Here is a 19419-nt window from a genome sequence, read left to right as displayed (position 1 = left end):
CAGCATGCTCTGCTTTGAAAGTTTTCAACTTCTGTCTTTTTGCTCTTACAATAAAAAAACTAGTCTTAGCTAGCAGCGGTATACGTTCTTAAAAGCATGGCAGGCCGGAGCAGAGATGTAATAGATAAGTGTTTCTTTTAGCATCAAAGCTGCAGGAAGGTCTGGTGACAGAAGTAAGGAAGTCCAATTAAATCTTAAATGTGATTGTTATCAAGGTATGTAGGGCTGTTTCCTGATGCAAATAGCTCTTTTTAGCACGGGCAGAAAAGCAGCCTAATTGAATTTAATTTTATTTCCATTTTAAATGTAAAGGGAAAAAACATATTTTTATGTTTCTACACTCTTATCTGTTAAGGGGTTGTTTCAGTGACTGCTTAATAAGATTTCAGTTGAAGCTCTTTGCATAAGATGTGCACACACTTTTTGGCTTCTAATTTAGAGCTTTTCACAGGGGGTGAGTTCTTTCTGGTGCATGACCTTAAGTCTGTCTTGGTAATGGGTTCCAAAAATATACAAAGCCTGTCCCGTTTGATTGTGCTCCATGAGAATAGAAAGGATGGAATGATGGAAATCCATGCTGTTTATTTTCAAAATGTTCCTTTAAAGCATCCATTAACTCTTTCAAAGGTATTCTAATGGATGGCTCTAAGTTATCATTTTCATTTACTCTGCCAGACGAGACTTTTCAGAGAGTAGAGTAAGTGAGGGAGTTACAGCTTAATATATCTTTATTAAGCCTTTTTTTTTTTTTTTTTCAAAGCAGCAGAATTCCTGAAATATCTGAAGTCATCAAAGGTCGCCACAAAGTTTACACATGGGATGAAGTTTAGAGTTCTCTTAGAGTGAACTTGGGAAAATGCAGAGGTTAAGACAATAGCATTATTGATTATCTTAGCGAATTCACCTAGCAAGGAATGTGCGGGTAATAACAAAATGGGTTTTAAATGTTTTAGTAAACAAACACAATGTTAGTTCATTAATTTGTAAACAAAACATGAAGATAAAGAGTAGATACACCTTGTGCAATGCACACTCTATAAATGAAACAGTATGTACTGAAACTTGCAAGTGATGGAGATAAAAGGTTGCCCAGCAGTTTTCCACTGCTGCATCTTTAAAAAGAAAAAAAGAAAAAAATATTTTTTCTTTGGGAAAGACTGTACAGTAATTAAAGAACACACATCCTTACTTTGGGATTTTTTCCAAATTAAAAAGAAGACTTTACTGGAATTGAAATAAAAGTAAGCTGAGCAAAGCAACTATTTTGTACAGTTTATGACTCTTACACAAATGTGTGTGACAGCAATGTATTTACATTCGTGCTTCAAGCTTTTGCCACTGCATCTGTGTTTGCCTTGATTGGAGTGCCTCTTCAGACCTCTGCATATCCCACAGGTCCTTTTAGATATAAACAGTTTAATTCACTGGTATTTTAATACATTTATTGTATAGGGAGTAAGGAAACTGCTTTTCAGGAAACCAGATTCAAATTGGGTTAACCTAATATATCACAAGTTTAATTTTGCTAATCGGATTAATTTTCTATTTGCCATTAATATCCTTCTTCTCCAGTTACATAGTTACAGGAAGAAAAAAAAAAAAACACCATACTTTTTATCGAATTTGTTGTTTTTAAACAAGAGCCTGCATGCTGCTTTCAGGCTATCACGTTTAGTATAGCTTTACATAAGTATTTCCTTATATTTGCAATCTTTTCCATAATTTGAGGGTTTGGGTGAGCAAGAGAGTCTCTTTATTCATTTGGTATGAACCAGAGAGGTCTTTGCCTCAGCACATCGCCAATAAACCGATGAAACAAACTTCTTTCTGGTGATTAGCTTCTCTCCCTGGCCTGTAGGTGGGTGTGTTTAACAGAAGGAAGGAGTAGGAATGCGCCTGTCAGCCTGCCTTTGCAGCTAATTACCTCAGCATACAGCAAAGATAAGCAGTCCGGGGAGGTGGACCCTGCGGAGGGTCGTGGGGTTTGAGGCAATGCCTGATTGGGAGACGTGGGGAGATTCCTCAGGAATCCAGAGTTGGTACAGGACTTGCCTGACTCAGGCATGAGGGCAGCTTGTGGCTGCTTTCTGGAAAAGCAGAGCAGAGATGGACAGAACCTTGGAGTCTCTGCAACTTGTAATTGCCCAAGTTCTGCCTCATCGAGACCCTGCCCTGGTTTTTAAAGACTGTAAGTACCAAAGATAATGATTTTATTTCCCTGATAGTGAGTGTATTTAATTCAAATGTCTGTTGTACCCAACAAATTAAGAGAGAGAAGTAATTAACATGCTTGTACATGTATTCGTGTGCATACCACAAACTATCATTATTTTATCTTGCCTATTTGAAGGCAGTGTTGCTGCTTATTTTTTAAGTTTGCATTTCAGAAAACTGATTCACAACTTTTACCTAGGATATTTAATTACATTCTAATAACATGGTAAAAACTTTACTGCTTGACAATTTTGGAAAACTTTATGCCAACTCTCTTTCTGTGGTTAGTTTGTCCTACAAATTACCTTTCTTGACTGTAGTACTGCAAAATATCAAATATCTTAAAACATAAGATGTTTTCCTGCAAGTATATGGAATGTGATTTCCCTCCCCCCCCCCCCCATATCAGACTTGACTATGGATGCACTTTTTAAACCTGGCCAAAACACTTTATTCTCTCTTTCTCTCTCATTTTACAAACTATCCCTTGTGAAATGTTCTGAAGTACCTTTCAGTAGATGGCACATAATAAACTGGCCTGATGCATCCCTTGAAACAGAGTTCAATGCAACTCACATCACAGAAATAAGAGTATTTAAATTTGAATTTATGATTTGAGTGGGGCTATGCATGGAACAAAGTGCTATTTAATTAGTAATTTCTTAGAAAATACATCCACAGATTTCATACAATGGAAAAAACCCTCTTCAACAGATCAAATGAAACAATAGTTAAATTCCATTGTTCTCAGTTTTCTTCACAGGTGAATGAGATCTCTTGATGTCATGCCCCCAAATCTGGTCCTACATAAACAATTTGATTGTAAAATTAGTATTTTGCTGGGTGTCATTTCAGTCTGAATCACCTAGTCAATCATTTAACATGCAAACAATGCTGGAACAATGTTAGATTTTTAGAAGGGAGTTTTATTTATTTATTTATTTAACATTCACTTCTAATCGTAATCTCCCGTGTGACCTGAGGCACACTGCAGAGACATTTATTTAATCTCCACTTCATTCTTTTGTCAACAGCTCTGTTAGAGTTAATAAAATCAGTCTCATACAGTCAACTGTTGCCTTCTAAACTTGCTGTAAAAGGAATAAAGACTTAAAGACATGGCTAGTGATGGACCTAGGGGAAAAACCCATGTACATCTGCATTAAACAACTCCACTTGCCAGATTCTTATGCTCATAGCCACACTGAAAAGTCAGAGGCTGACCCAGTAGTTCCCTGGGACTAAGTTGGATTTACTCTTGTAGAAGGATGTTACTCTTGTGTGAATGTAGCATAAGGATCTGTCCCAGAGCTTAGGAGTCTGACATCTGTTTCTCAGGCCACCCTGCAGGAGGTTTGTATGCTGCTGGGTAGGTTTGTATTACTGTTGCAGTCTTGGGACCTCGTGGAGCAGTCTGTGAATGTACACACATCACAGGAACAAAGAATTTGATCGGGGTGCAGTGTGGGGGGTGGGCTCGAGGAGAGGGGCATTCCCTTTCATAAGTTTCCACTGGTAACCAGTTCCTGCAGGTCTACTGACAAGGCTTTTATTGAAAGTGTATGTACAAGCTGCTTGGACAATGCATTTGTGACCACCCACAGATCTAAGGGAGGGAGAGATGATTAAATAGAAACAAAAGTGCGAGTGGATTCGAGTAGTTTTGTTTTTTTTTTTTCTACTTTAGATTTTCTGAGGTATGAAAAGAATTTTGAAGGCATTCTAATATAAATTTAACCTATACAGGCTTGAAGTTGCTGTGAGTGTGTGCCACTAATTCTGACTGGTGACAGACATTCATAGTGCTTTGTCTGATGAGTCAGATGAGAATTTACATGCATTCTTTTTATCTTCAGCAAAAAGTCATCTTTAGATCTAGGTGGTGTCCATCTCTGACTTTTAATCAGATTTAAATACAGCAAGCAAGTATTAGACTAGAAAGAACATAGTGTCTCATGTTTCCCCATGGGACCACGTCCACATCTCTTACAAACGCATTACTTTCAGACCTTATTGGAAAGAACAAAGTAAGAATGAAGTCCATTCAGGATCTACTTTGTTGCAGCAGCATCTACCCTTTTCACAATGTGGTGTGACTCAGTATGTGACTGAGTTTTGCTAGAGCAAGATGTCAGAGCAAGTCTGCTCATCACTGCTCAGCACCACATACACTTTTTGTTCCCATTCCAACCTAGAGGTCTTGGCTTGCACTGTCCCAACACTTTGTTCTGTTGGGAATGTCTCACAGAGGGCTTTCTTCAACAGCAGCAGGGAGAGACAAGATGTTCAAAAGTCCCTGCCCTCCTGGGTGCAGCTTGCAGGAGCAAATACAGTGAGTGGTGCTGTGCCTGCTGCAGCAGTGCTCCTTCTGGGCTAGCATCTGCCCAGCAGAGGCAGAGATGATGGGATTTGGGAAAGATGCAAGATCATGGCTGGGTGCCCTGGCAACAAGACAGCAGGGATAATTTGTTTCTCACAAGTTCCTCCCTGCCATGAGAATGCTTTATCCTTATAGTGGTAAACAATCTTTGGCAGAGAGCAGGGGTCTGAGCAAGGCCCCGTGGTGCAGGCCTGTCACCAGCCCACTGATGGGGGACGGGGAACAGTGGGCTGCAGATGGGCTGGCAGCTCCAGCAAGAATGGGACAGGCAAAGACATGGAGGAGGAAGGCAAGAAGAAGGAGCCCAGTGCTCAACCCATGCTACTGCAAGAGTTGTGTTTGCTTTTTGGTGTGTGTGTTTCCCTGAACTGTGCGCTGTATGTAGCTTCCATCCCAGATAACATGATAAAAAGATAATGCTTTCTACCATGCAGACCTAATTAACCCCAGCACTGGTCTAATCCATATGCTGACCTTATTACGACTTCGTTTTCATATCAAAAAATATTATGGTATCAGGTAGGAGTTACGATAAAGCTTGGAAAAAAGCTAAGTACTTCCAGAAAGTCTTTTTAAGCCCTGACTTGAATTCATGGTTCCTAGATGGATTGCTACTTGGTTGGTTTGTGAACATTTAGCAAAGTGATTTTACATCAGCTGAACAGCACTGTGTCTCCATTTCTTTTTACTGGTAGCAACAAATTGCACGTTTTCCTTTGCACGTTTTGCCAGCAAAGATTTCAGGTCAGCAATAGATGGACAGGTTAGACTGTAGAGTTTTTAATAAGAAAGTATGTTAACTTATGGGGATCTGCCCATAATTTTTGGTAGAATCAGCCCAGCTCACTTTTCTTCATTTAACATTGAAATAGATTTGTCAGTGGGTACCATACTAGCTCTCTGATACAAGCTTTTAAATTGAAGTGCACTATAGCCAGAGTAAGTCAGTTGCCTTGGAGAAATATTACAAGATTAAAAGTTTTATCAAACAAACAGTCTTTTCCTTTCTAGATTAATGTTATTATTACTATACTATTCCTATGCGAATCAGTTATACTTCTGATTATCACAGGAGATTGACCAATTTATAATTCTTTATTGCTATATTCAGATGCTGAAATTATACCAAGGTTCTTATCATTTTCCCATGTAATGCTACATAAGAATGTAGACCAAGCCAAGCTGTTCGGCAATGATTAACAGTTGTCTTCAGACTATCAGCTTAAAAACACCTGACTTTAGTATGTCTACTCATTCTGTTCCAAGTGATAACCTGCTTACTCAATTCATAACGCTGCAGGGATTGACTTTTTGCCTCAGTCCAACGGTGGTGTCAGTGAAACCCTCCCAGTCTCTACCCTTCCTTTCCCTAGCTGCATCTAAATCTGCTGTGACTACAAACATACCAATGGTTCACAAAGCCTACACCATTCTCTGAGCTGCTTGCCTCCAACATCTTCTTCTTTCTTCCTTTACTTGGTAACATGTTCAGAATGGCTCTTGAGGAGGCCATCCAGTTCATTTATTTAATTTTATTTTGTTCTTTTTCCAAATCCTTGAAGTCTAGGAACTGTCAGTCAGTGCTGGATTTAAGGTAGCCATTGCCAATTAAAGATGTTGCTTCTCACAAGTGGAATCTCACCCCACAATCAGATCTTCTTTTCCTGAAACAACATCTTGCTACTTTTTGTGCTTTTTAAGGGTTTTAGACAGAATCACCTAGTAGTCCACTGCTAGATCAGCTCACTCATATAGCATCCAAATCCATCATGGAGAAGGAAAAATGCCCCTGAAGTCCTCTCAGCATATTGTTGGTGTCCCAGTACATGATACTTGATAATGTTTTTATATATATTTAACAATATACCTAATTTCATTAGGTTTAGTAAGGATATGGGGCTTTTTATTTTTGTACATATACATGGAGAACAGAATAGTATAGCATATGGACCAGAATATCCTAACAAAATCACTGCTAACATGCTAATACATAACATAATATATATGATAAATGCATAGTAAGATCATGGGAAAATTAATTGATATTGCCTACTCGCATTTGTACCTTTTTTTTCCTAAAGCTATTATTTATATGTTTAAAAATATGCAAAATAAATCAAAAGAGAAGCAATAAAACCTTCCCTCAAAACAGCTGGATCCCACTCCAGTTGCTGCCTTTTTTTTTTTTTTTTTCTAGAGATTTAAACAGTATCTCTTTGCTAGCCTGAGCCCAATTTAACAGCTTCCCTAAGATGTATGCATTAAGTTACAAGCCTTAATAGGCTGCAGCTGGGGAAGGGTGCACTTGTAACTTATGAACTTTGTTTAAACGATATAGTTTTACTGATTATGTGCCATGGCTTGATTTAAGACATGTAAGGGAACTTTACTAGCCTCTCACTGAAGAATCTTCTTTAATAGATTTCATATTACATATTTCTTTCATTCAAAAAGCTTGTATTTTTCTTCTGCATTCACGTATTAAATTAAATCCACGAAGGCAGTTAAAAGGACTTTTAGAAACAGCTGTTTTAAGTTTTAAAATGACAAAGTAGGTGGTTATCTTGTGTGTGTGTTCTTTATACTCCACTCTCTCGGCAGTGAGACGTTGTCAAGTATATGACTCCATTCCACTTCAGTGGCAGAGTCACTTGGCTCCCACTCCGATTTGCCCTTCCAGTCTTGGCCAAAACACCCCCCTCCCAGTTGGCCAGCCTCCTGTTTATGGCATTGTTTGTTTGCCTTGGTTGAGGTGAATGCCTAGCCAGTATTTTTAGCAGTAATTCACAGAAACCTGGAGCTATTTTTTTTCTGGCATCAATGCAGTGCAAACTTACAGACATAATCCAAGTTGGAGAGTTCTGTTTCCCACTTAGAATGATATTTAATTTGACTCACAGACTTCCTTGAGCAGAGGCAAGACAGTTGCTACTGAAAGGTGAGAAATTGTCTGGAAAACAATGTTGTGTTATAATAAATGTGTTATCATTTAATCCTCTTTCAAACACAGTTCACATCAAACTGTATTTCTGAACTCTCAAAAGAGCTCAGGGTTCATTTAGGGTAAATGCAGCTGTATAACCCACATATTTGTTGTTCCACAGAACTCGCAGCCTGTCCTAAATTCAAATATATATATATATATAAATAAATAAATAATAAAAAGTCCTTAGAGTCTAGGAAAACTTCAAGAACTCTACCAGGATTTGCACTTGGGGACAGCTTCATTTGGTACAATGCTCAGCCCCTGGGCAAGAGGCTTTTCCAGCTGAGTAAAAAGCAAAGTAGAGAAGAAAAATCATCTTCTCACCTCGTAACTAGGCATTACAGCCAGCTTCAAATAGACTATTGTGGAACCATTAATATTCACAGATGGGAGAGTACTAAAGGAGGGTATATGGAATTCTTGCTCTTGAACTTGGTGATGCACGTACTACTATGAAACTCTAACTGAGAAAGATCTGAGGTATAAAGTGGATAAAATATTGTCTGAATGGGGTCTTGGCATTGCCTACAACAAAATCAATACTGTTAACTAATTCAGCAACTGACAGTGTACAAAATAAATTGTTTTAAAGCATGGATGATTTAATCCTGAAGAAAATTGTTTGTCATTGCATACAAATACTATAAGCATTATCTTAAAAACTCAACCACATCATAGGCATCTTTCAAAATACGAAAGTCAATTACAATGAGAATGTCCTTTCAAAATGAGACGTAAATTACAGTATTTTGCTGCATTAAACCATGAATCTTGTTGTTTCATTTATGTACTTCTGAAAATTCTCATTGTTTTCCATACTGCATTTTTAGACTTAAGCCAGTTGGATTCCAAATACTGATATACAGCATAGAGACTGAACAACATTCTGCCTGGAATGTTTAGAAATGAAGGCAAACAATGCATGTGATTGCAGGAAAAATGAATATTGAGAGATCTTAATACAACATTAGTAATCATCATATTAGTAATCATTAGTTACTATCTTAGAATAGTAACTTAGTATATTTGATTGTGCATCTGATCATATGTATACATTTTTCACATCTTCCTAAACTACTACAAATCCATGTGATACATAATGAAGGAAAAAAAAATAATAGTGGCTGTAGTGGCTGTTAGGCATAAATAAAATCTTTTTTTTTTTTTTTTAGTAGAGAACTGTTTTCACACACACCGAATTTTTACAAGTTTAGCTGAAATTGTTTTAATTATATATTTGAAATTGATATGCTGTTTTAATTTAATGATGATAAACATACTGATTCAAGCTAAACAGTTGAGTAAAATAAAATTAATTAAATCAAAACATAAAGAATTCTTGGGGAAAAAAAAGTCTGAGGCTTTGATATCATGGCTGCATTCTGTAGTTTAACCTGATGCATCTTCATGTTCATCACTGTTTTGAGGTGCTAGTTTTGGCTAGGATTGAAAAAATCACAGCAAAAACTGCAGTGATAATTTGATGCTGCCACTACATATATACCACCAAGTATTTCCTGCTACCATCCTCACAGCTAAGCCAGGTTTTATGTTTATCCAGTTCAGTACAAACCCAGGCACTTTTAATTACTTAATTACAGAGATATCCAGCTGCACTGTGGGATAGGCACATAGCTTTCATTTGACAGAAATTCTAAACAGAATAAAAATGATGCTGCTCAGCTACTGTTTCTGTGTTAGTCATACATGTATTAGTTTAATCTGTAGCAGCTACTCACTGCTTACTAGTCCTCTGGTAAAATATTGCTTTATCTGTAAAATTTGAGACAGCTTAAAGCATGTTTCAGGATTTCAGGAAAAGAAGGGAAATATATTTCTGTTGGTGTATTGCAGTGAAAGTAGATACCTCTCTATAGCTCTAAAAAGTCTTTTGAATATTAGTTTTCAGAGTGGAAACTTTCAGCCAAGTGAGAGATGCAGGCTGTCTAAATGCTGAATTACCATCGAAAGGACTCATGAACAAGAATGGAAATTAAAACAGAAATTTTACACTCTGAACTCTTAATTTCTGTAAAACTAACAACAGAAGAGAAGCAAGGATCAGACACACAGCAATTTAGGTCACTTATTGCTATCATTGGTACTAAACAGTTTAAATACCTGTTTCTTTTATAGACCACTATACCAGTATAATTTCCTCTTGGTAAGCAAAAGCACGCATGATATTTATGGGTAGTTTTCCCCTCCATCAATGAGGGGCTTAGGATACTAAAATCTAGGGACTTGGACTGGACAAAAAATGATCATGCTTGGGATTTCCCTGTGCAGCTTTGCCAATTGCATTGTACATCTTCTTAGAAGACTCAGCAGTTTATTACCTACAGAATAATCGATCTCATCATGATGTGGGAGAAATCAAGCTTTATTAAAATTTATTTATTTATTGTTTTACCAAAAGTTGTATCATACAGGCTGAATGATGAGACCAGAAAGAGTACTGTGGGTTACCTACACCACCAAATTCATTATTCCTGTGGACTTTGCATTATTGTTTTTAAGGACCGCACTCTTGGACAACAGTTGTTTCAAAAACCAAAGCACTTTATGGAAACATCCTAAATCAGTGATATTCTTAAAGCTGATACTTTCTGTTGCTATCTATTTCAATACCAGTAAAGGACTGAATGTCACCAATACCATTCTCACACTGAAGCAACAGCTCCTACTGAATTGTCATGTTTAAACTTGGAAATTTTACATTCATGAATTTTATGTTCAAATATCAGTTTTCACTTAATGGGTTTAAAATTAGATTGTTACCCAATGTGTGCATGCTCTGTGGAGCAGAAGGTCTCATAAAAAAGAAAAAAAAAAGAAGAAAAAAAAACCACTCAGATGTTTACATCAGTGAGGTATTCAGCCAGAGACCAATTTCTGAAGGTGGATTACCATTTGGAGTCCGTACCGGTAGCAGTTTCCCTGGCTAGTAGACCAGTTTTTCTCCCACATTCATCATCATTTAGAAAAGCAGAAGTCAGTTTCTGTGGTTAAGAGTTCCTCAATATTTCAGTTTTTTCTCACAGCTGCACTGAGACAGTGGTTATCCCAACGTGTTTCCTGTTACAAATACAAAATTTATTCAGATAGCTTTCTTCTTTACGGTGAAGCAATATTCCAATGCCATGAGAGTTCTGCAGCTTTAAATGCCCAAAATGCCAGAACTGGTAGGAGCCAACACTGCTGCTGCATCCGTGACACCATCCAGTGGCAGACAGCAGTGTGCTCCAAACACCCTGCCTCGCCTCCCCAGAGCTCAGACCACGCCACCCACACTTCCTCATGGCTTGAGCACAGCAAAAAGGGAACTGGTGATGACCACACTCTGTGTGTCTGCCCTTGTCATGGCTAAATGCCAAGAAAAGCTGTTGTCTGTGAGAGCAGTGCAGCTGCCAGAAGTCAGGAAACAGGCGGTGACAATATTGGAGCTCACATTGCTCACCCTGCAGCAAACAGAGCAATGCCCTGTCCATAGATTGCATGTGAGCTACCACCAGGGTGACACTGTCTCAAAATGGATCACTTCTACATTATTCCACTACTAACAAGGTCAGACGAGATGAAGAAAGAGGAAAATTATACATGTATGAGGAAAATTATCTCTGCCACTGATTCCTGTATGCACTAATACTTGATACTGAACCAGTATCAGTACTCTGAAGGACCCATACTGCTGCCTAGGGCTTCCATATTTCCACTGGAAGGTCCAAATTAAGAAACATACTTCTTACCTTCTGAATTTAAATTTTCAAGTGAGAAATGATGAACATCATACACAGCTGTTTTTTTTTTGTTTGTTTGTTCATTTGTTTGTTTTTGCATAGTGTTGTGGTTTAACCTATTAGGCAGCTAAGCACCACGCAGCCATTTGCTTACCCTCCTCCCTCCCTCTGTGGGATGGGGGAGAGAATCAGGAAAAAGAAAAAGAAAAAAAAAAAAAAAAGGAAAGAAAGCCTGTAGGTTGAGATAAAGACAGTTTATTTGGAGAGAGGAAAAAAAAAAAAAAAAAAGAAGAAGAAAAAAAAGGAAAATAATAATAATGATGATAAGAGTATTAATACCACTAATGTGTACAAAACAAGTGATGCACAATGCAATTGCTCACCACCTGCTGAACGATGCCCAGAAAGAAAGAAAATTATCTCTAAGCTACACATGGCTCTGTAAAAGGAGTCTAGATAAACTATACTAAAATTCTTTTCGAGTCCAAGCCGAAAAGTGTTGAGAAAACCCCAACACAGAACGTAAAACTTTGGAGTACTGGCTCAATAGTCATGATGTCAATTGGATTTCTGGTTTTCACATTTCTATTTTCACATTAGCCTGCAACTATTATCATCATAATATACAACACCTTTTTTTCCAGCTACTTCATAAAGTTTTGCATTAAAAGTCAGCTGCTTTCCTTGCATGACCATGTGTTTTTGTTTTTGTTTTTGTTTTTTGAGAATGGAAAAGAGGAATCTGAGTATAACATTTTCTCATGTTTGAAAGTGAGCAGCTTAATGGCTGCTGTGATATCAAAGTTCCAACACATTGACTTAATAGTACAATATTGCTGACCTGCAATTTATGTACTACAGTAGCCTGCAATCCCAGAAAGTCCAAAATTGCCACAAAATCATATTTTTCACACCAGCAGAAATAATCACAGACATTTTATTATCAATAATAAATGTATCAAGCTCATATGTCTGCATTTCTTGTGTAACACAGAAAACACTAAGATCAAGGACATGTATGCATCCTACATTCAGCATTTTTATGTCTTTGACAGTGAATGTCGTAGCAATATTGCAGGAGTTCTGGGAAAGCAAACAGAAGCAGAAGGCCGTATTCCCAAGCGAAGGCATCATTGTGTATGAATCACTGAGCTCCCTGGGCCCACCATTTGTGAGCTATGTTACCTTGCCGGGAGGAAGTTGCTTTGGTAACTTTCAGGTAAGTGTCAGCTTCCAATCTTTGCCAGGGGAATTTTATCTATTTATTTATATATTTATTCAGGAAAATTCTTTTGCCATAGAAGATACAGGACAACTACTTCTGTAACAATGAATACTACACTTGACTTTTCCAATCTCATTCTGTCCCAGCCCTCACCGACTTGAGAGACAAGGTACCTGAAGGAAAACAACACAGAGTTCTAGGAATGATTTTACCAGTCTTGTCTCTGGTTTCCAGTCATATCTACAATGAAGTGAAACATTATGAGTAACTCAAGTCAGGCCAGATATGTCCCTTCTACGTCAATAACCAAACCTGTCAAGTTAAGAACATGGAATTAATGAAAAGGAAATCCTTCTATTTTGATCTGAGTTCACTTTTTTTTTTTTTATTTTTTTTTTCTAGACCAAGAAGAACCAGCAAAAGTCGGGTGAAAAATGAAATGAAAAATGTTAAGGCCAGGCAGCTTGCTCACTGCAAGTGCTAATCTGAAAGCAGATGGAGTGCATCTTCATACACTCCATCCTGAGACACTCCACTCAACAGGCCAGACCAGCTGATGAAGTGCATTGCTGTCCTGAAGTTTCATGTGATGGGCTACTTTTAAGTCTCTTGTTTATGCTGTAGTACTTGAGGTCTATGGCAGGACCACAGCACACTCTTATTTGTCTACCCTTCTTTCTTGATCGTGTGTGGGAAAGAGAGAACGTGCAGAGGCCCTCAGCCACATGGTGCACCTGTCACTCTGTGCAGCTACATCCCTGAGCCAAAGTACCAAACTTCATGCTTGTGAAAGGACTTTACACAAACTACAGAAATCTAAAATGAAGCATCCAAACACTTACAGGAGGGTGGGCCCTCTCGATGCACCTCAACGTGGGATCCACAAGTCCTCACGTGGTTTCATCCAGCACACTTCTCTGTCCCTCCTCGCTAAACTTGCTCAGAGGCAGCTGTTACCAAGGTGTCACAGTGACATCATTCAATTCTGTTTCTGAAGTCATCACCGTAGGCCCCTGGCAGCGGCAACACAACACTCTCTCTTGCTAATGCGAATGTCTCTGAAACAAGTAGAGAAGTCCCACTCTCCCCAAGCTGACTTTAATTGGAGTAGTTCCAAAATTATTCTCTGCCCCCCTACATCTGGGGAAGGTGTGTGAGAAATCTTTTCCTTAAGAAAGGATTACAAGCCAAAAAAAGCTTGCTTCTGATATGTTCCCCTTCCTTTTAGAGCTGTTCACCTTTGATTTCCAAGGAAGAAAAAAGAAGGTGAAATCAACAATTCTCCTCCTCCGAGTTGGGAATATGAAATAAGCCCAATTATTTAGGAAACCTGCAAAAGGAAACTATACATTTCCTTGTTAAACACCTTGTTGCTTCTGAAAACTTTTCCAGTACTTTGCAGCTGCAGTGCTTTTCGGTGGGTGGGCAGCCGAGCTCCATCACGGCCACTCTCTCCCTCCCCCTCCTCAAAGAGAAAGGGAGAGAAAATACGAGGCAAAGGGCTCAAGGGTTGAGACAAGGACAGGCAGATCGCTCAACAAGGATCGTGATGGGCAAAGCAGACTCAGCATAGGGAGACAGTAAGATTTCCTGCCTAACTACTACTACTACCAGGCTAGACAAGTGAGAACCAAAGGAAAGAAACCAAAAACACCTTCCTTCCCCCCATCTGAGCTCTTCCAGCTCCTCCCCCTGTGCAGCGCAGGGGAACAGGGGGACTGGACTGGGGGTTGTGGTCAGTCTGTAGCACTTCATCTCCACCACTCCTTCTCGGTCCCTCTCTGCCCCTGCTCCACGTGGGCTCCTCTCCACGGGCTGCAGCTCCGGCCCGGGGCCTGCTCCTGCGGGGGCTCTCCATGGGCCGCAGCCTCCTCCAGGCCACAGCCACCTGCTCCACCGGGGGCTCCTCCACCCATGGGGGGGCTGCAGCGTGGAGATCTGCTCCATGGGGGACCCATGGGCTGCAGGGGGACAGCCTGCTCCACCAGGGGCCTCTCCCTGCACGGCCCGCAGGGGAACTGCTGCTGCCTGCCTGCAGCACCTCCTGCCCTCCTGCGGCGCTCACCTGGGAGCTGCAGGGCTGCTTCTCTCACGCTTTCACAATCCTCTCTTCCAGCTGCTGTTGCACAGCAGTATTTTCCCCCCTTCCTTAAATCTGCTCCCCCGAAGCCCACCCAGCAGCACTCCCTGCCTCGGCTCTGGCCAGCAGCAGCTCCTTTTTGGAGCCATCTGGAGCTGGCTCTGCTCTGATGCTGACAAGATGGGGCTGCATTCATTTCCAAACTGGCTGTCATAAAGGCCTTCACCTTTGCATTACATTGAGGCAGCGGTGATCTCAGCCTTATTGTATTGCTCTGCGTAATGTAGCTCCCAAAAGAGATCCCAAGGTCCAGAACAGACATGGAAATAACTGGGGGGTTGTAAGGAAAACAATTGCATTCCATCTACATGCTTGGGTGTTATTAACAGAGCTTTGTATACTGAGCTGGTGCTTGGTAGGAGAAAAACCATAAATCTTCCCTAGGAAAGTAGGACCCCCTCAGCTACATACTGCTGTGAGGAAACTCAGATGTAAGAACACACTTAAATAACACATCAGCAGAGCTGTTGTGCTCCTGACCACCAAAGGCACCTTTTTCCAACACCGTCGTACTGGAAGTTGATGCAGCTGGTTCCATCCTTAACGTGGGACTGTACAGTGCTTTAAAAGAAATATTTTTTCACAGCTTTGGAGAAAGTGAAGCAGAGAAAACCCCACCTAACCACTGATACCTGGACCCCAAACTGCCACAGACTGACAGCGATGCCCACTGGATATCTCCTGCTGCCTTCTGACTGCTCCAGCAGAAGTCCCGTTTGAATTAGCCAGCAGGTCCCTCTGAGTGGCTTTGCTGAAACTCCTGCCGTAGGAAGTATCCTACGGGAGCCAAGTTGCTAAACTGATGTGTGGTTTTCCCTTAACCCCCTCAGCCCTGACTTTGCAGCTCCTGACGACACTGCCAACGTGTGCAGTGTCACCGTGTGCCAACTAGGTGCCAGCTGCCATGTTTTATAGATTGTAAAATGAGTGATTTGGGACTCGTGAGCACTGAGAACAGGTTAGCAATTGCTTAAGAGCTTTACTTGTGTCGCTCTGGGGCAGGGAGATGGGTGAAACATCTTAGGCTTGAAAGTGATTCCCTGCAGAGGGACGTGCTCAGATCTGTACAACAGATCTGTCGTTTTGGTCACCTTATCAGATCCCTGCTTGAGAGGTTGCTTGCAAGAATCGATTCCTCTTCACCTTGATGTGTCAAGCTAAAGACAAATCTGTGCCAAAGCACTGTCTGATCAGACGAGTGCCTCAGTTCAGGATTGTTCTTGGACAGCTCCAGAAACACCAGGACGATCAGCGCCTTCAGGAACAGATTAATTGGATCTCGAGGCTGTCATAAAACAGGTCCCTGAAGTTTGAAGACTCTTCCAATAGTTTGGGCCAGCAAGGAGCAGCTGTAGCTGGCGGCTGTGGTAACTCGGGGCTCAGAGTCTCAGAGAGCGTGCTGAAAGGTGACCCCCAGCTGGCTGCTGGAGGAAGCTGAGGCAGCGTTCAGCTCTAACCTTTGCCTTCTTGGCTGGCATCTTTGCACTCCTGCTGTCAGTGGGTGTTGAGTGTCCTTCCCCCCAGCCTCAGCACGTGCCCTCAGATGTAGGCAGCGTTTAGCAGCTAGAATTCACTCCAATATAAAGAGTACAAATCATGCGTTTTCTGCTTTTGCTTTGGAACTCTTAGCTTGAGGTTTTCCTGCAGGCCATGAGGTTTCTTGCAGCAGCAGGGATGAGTTCTGTTAGCAAGAGGCTGTTCTGTGCTTCGAATGTGGGAAGATGAATGGTTACCTGTGCACCGTTAAATAGAACTTGACACCTAGCACACCGCACTTGCAGCCTGTGGGGTGCTTTAACAAGCAGGTAAATCAGCAGAGGCTGTTTTGCAGCCGGGGTGATGCTGGGTGATTAAAAAGCAGGGGCAGAACAAGGAGTTTCTAGTGTTTGTTCTTGCTTGTCATCCGACTCTCCACTTCCACTGTTCGTTAGAAAAAAAACAAAAACAAAAACAAAAAACAAAAAACAAGGGGTAAGCATCTTAATATCTTTATTATAAATGGAAGGCACAAAACAGACCAGCTACAGAGACTGTCCAAGAGAAATACTTGGTGCTTTATAAACAAACAAGGAAGTACCCTTAGGTGGGTGTGATAATCCTCCTCTAATGCGTTTTTGGAGTGCAAAAATAGATTTGTTCCTTTCTTGCTCTTCTCTCCAGGACAAAGGCAGAATAGGCAACTGCAAAGTTAGACCAGGGAGGTCAGTTTGTTCCATACTGAGAAAGACAAGCCTGTAAAACAAACTAGACAGATTTTCTTGGTACTATTTATCTTCCTTCAGCAAAGGCAAAGCTTATGACACTTGTTGGTGTGTATTTCCAGACCCCCAGCTACTGGCACTGTAGCGCATCTCTAATTCTTTGGTACAAAAGGTTCAAAATCTCTTAATGCAAACATTTTACCAGCACCCTGGAGCAAAAAAAAGAAATCTAAAAATCTTACCAACTTCTATTACAGACCTGCTGAGTGCACCAGAGTTACTCATTTTTATTCAGGCTTTCAGGGGCAACTTCAGTTGGTTTAGCGCCCGGATTGCCGTGTTAGCAGGTGTCAGTTTAAAAAAAAAAAAAGCTTTTGAGGTCCTTTTTAAAATGAGACTGCTTTTTTGGAATTTAGGGCTGCGAGGTATGCTTGGTTTTGCTTTCTTCCCATTCCTTAGACCAGATCCATTCAGATTCTGAACAGCGTTCCCGGTCTGTTCAGGAAACTGGAAGGCAACAAGCAAAATGATGAGCTCCTTGGGCAGTCAAAAGAGCTAAATCTGGAGAGTGTTTTGAGTCAAACTTCCATGCTAAGGAGCACCAGTAATTGTTAGAAGTAGATGCAGAGGAACCTGCATGGCACTGGGTGTGTTTCTGAAGGTGCTAAAGGTCCGAAGTGACGATTCCTATCCATAGTAAAGAAGAGAAGGAAAGCTTGCACTTAACTACTGTTTTTATTCCCTTTGCCCAGCAGTCAAAAGCAGTAACTAATATGAGAAGCCAACTTTTCCTCTCTTTATTTTAGATTTGAGAAAATTCCCTGCCAAAAAAATATTTCCTGGAAAATTCACTAGTGTTTGTGTGAGTAAAAGGTTCCAACCTTTGATTATTAATTTGTAAGAACTATTTCATCCACTTTTGTCCAGAAGAGTCAGAAATAATTTGCACAGAAATGTGCAGCGTTTTAATGAAAGGTTTCAGAATCACTCTAATTTGAACTTTATCTGGTCTGGTTGCAGGTTTTGTGTTTAGTGTCTTTAAAAAAAATAATAATTAAAATTTCTGACTTCATCTCAGAAAAAAGAAAAAAAAAATGCTTGTGGCTAAATAAAATCTGTTGCAGCTCTGCTCATCGAAAAATCATTGGCTGTTAAATTGGACCTAAGTCGTCTTCTCTAACCTTTCATGATCCTGCAGCAATGGATGAGGATGGATATATGGATTAGGGAACAGCACGTGGTGGCAAACCTGTGGTATTTGCTACAGCGCAGAAAGAAAAACCCAATTGCTTCCAAAAAATCCAACTAATTCAAAATCCTTGGCATCATGCAGTCATGCCACTGGCAAAGTGAGCATTCCCCTGCCTCTCAAAGCTTGCTGTACCCTTGATCTGCTGTCTTCCTGCTGTTAATTGATTGCAACTCTACGTGTCTGATCAGGGCTACGAGTTGTTCTCGCTATGGAGATCATACAACATATACTGTGCACGCTTGTGTGTATAGATCTGTTTATCCTGTATGCATGTACATACGTCTGCATATTTGTGTGCTGGCCCCCAGATCACTCATCTTACAAAGCATCGGCCTCGAAGGCATACTCATCAAAATCTTTTGTAGAGCCTCCATTTTTTTCTAGTTCCCTCAAAATGAGAGAATTTTTACGCGCTCTCTGTGTCGAAAAGGCAAAAATTCTGATTTTCACTGTCGCTCTCGCTAACTTTCTCTCACTCCCTCCTCGTGTGTGTATAAACACAGATGTGTGTATGCGTATGCACATCTGTGGATTTATATGCACTGGTATGTTTTTTGCTGTACAGGTAATAAAGACGGGGAAAGGTTTTTGTGTTTTCTTAATAGGTGAAGAAATCTTGAAGACCAGAGATTGGAACATACTGAATTTTAAATTAAAAAGAAAAAAAAAAAGTTAAATTGTCTGGCTGTGGAAGATGGAGCCTCATTTTTGCAGCCACTTTGAATCACGAGTTCATCTCTAAATGCGCTGGGTTTTTTGTTTTTGTTTTGTTTTGTTTTTTGGTTTTTATTTTTTTGAAGAGCTAACTATCCCTGGCTGTCTTCAGTCTGAGAGAGCATTCAAATGGACTTGCTTCCTCTATTAGTTATAAGCCGTTTAAAAGCACATCCTATGTTTGAATTGTGGATGAGAGGTTCCCTTGGCAAAGTGAGGAGGAAAATTCTTCCTACCCCTTTATTTTTAATTCACGGATTCAGTCTTGGTTTGGCCTACAGGAGAAGTTAACTGGAAGTCTTTGAAGATCGATAACTTTGCTGAGGTTGTCCAGGTAGGTGAAATGGAAGACCCACAGTGCCTGGAACGTGCTGTTTAATGCGTCCTAACTGTGTTCTAGAGAAGTTATTTGTAGCCAGAGTTGATTATTGACTTGCATGTATGATCAGGTGGTTTTTTAAGGAGTGACTCCGTTTTCAGGCTTCCAGATGTGCTCCAAGTCATCTTATTGAGGATGTGGAAGAGAACGCTTGCTGACAAAGCTCCTGGCAGCTTTACGGAACTTTC

General features: G+C 40.4%; 1 pseudogene; it reads left to right on the top strand.

Annotated features, from left to right (window-relative positions):
• The first annotated feature begins 14267 nt into the window (after positions 1 to 14267).
• LOC119715429 (kinesin-like protein KIF27) overlaps positions 14268 to 19419 on the top strand; it is a 40488-nt pseudogene continuing 35336 nt past the window's right edge.

Source organism: Anas platyrhynchos, chromosome 7 (genome assembly GCF_047663525.1).
Source record: "Anas platyrhynchos isolate ZD024472 breed Pekin duck chromosome 7, IASCAAS_PekinDuck_T2T, whole genome shotgun sequence".
Classification (NCBI taxonomy): Eukaryota; Metazoa; Chordata; class Aves; order Anseriformes; family Anatidae; genus Anas; species Anas platyrhynchos.
Note: the sequence above shows the minus strand (reverse complement) of the source record. Positions and strands in the feature narration are given on the sequence as shown.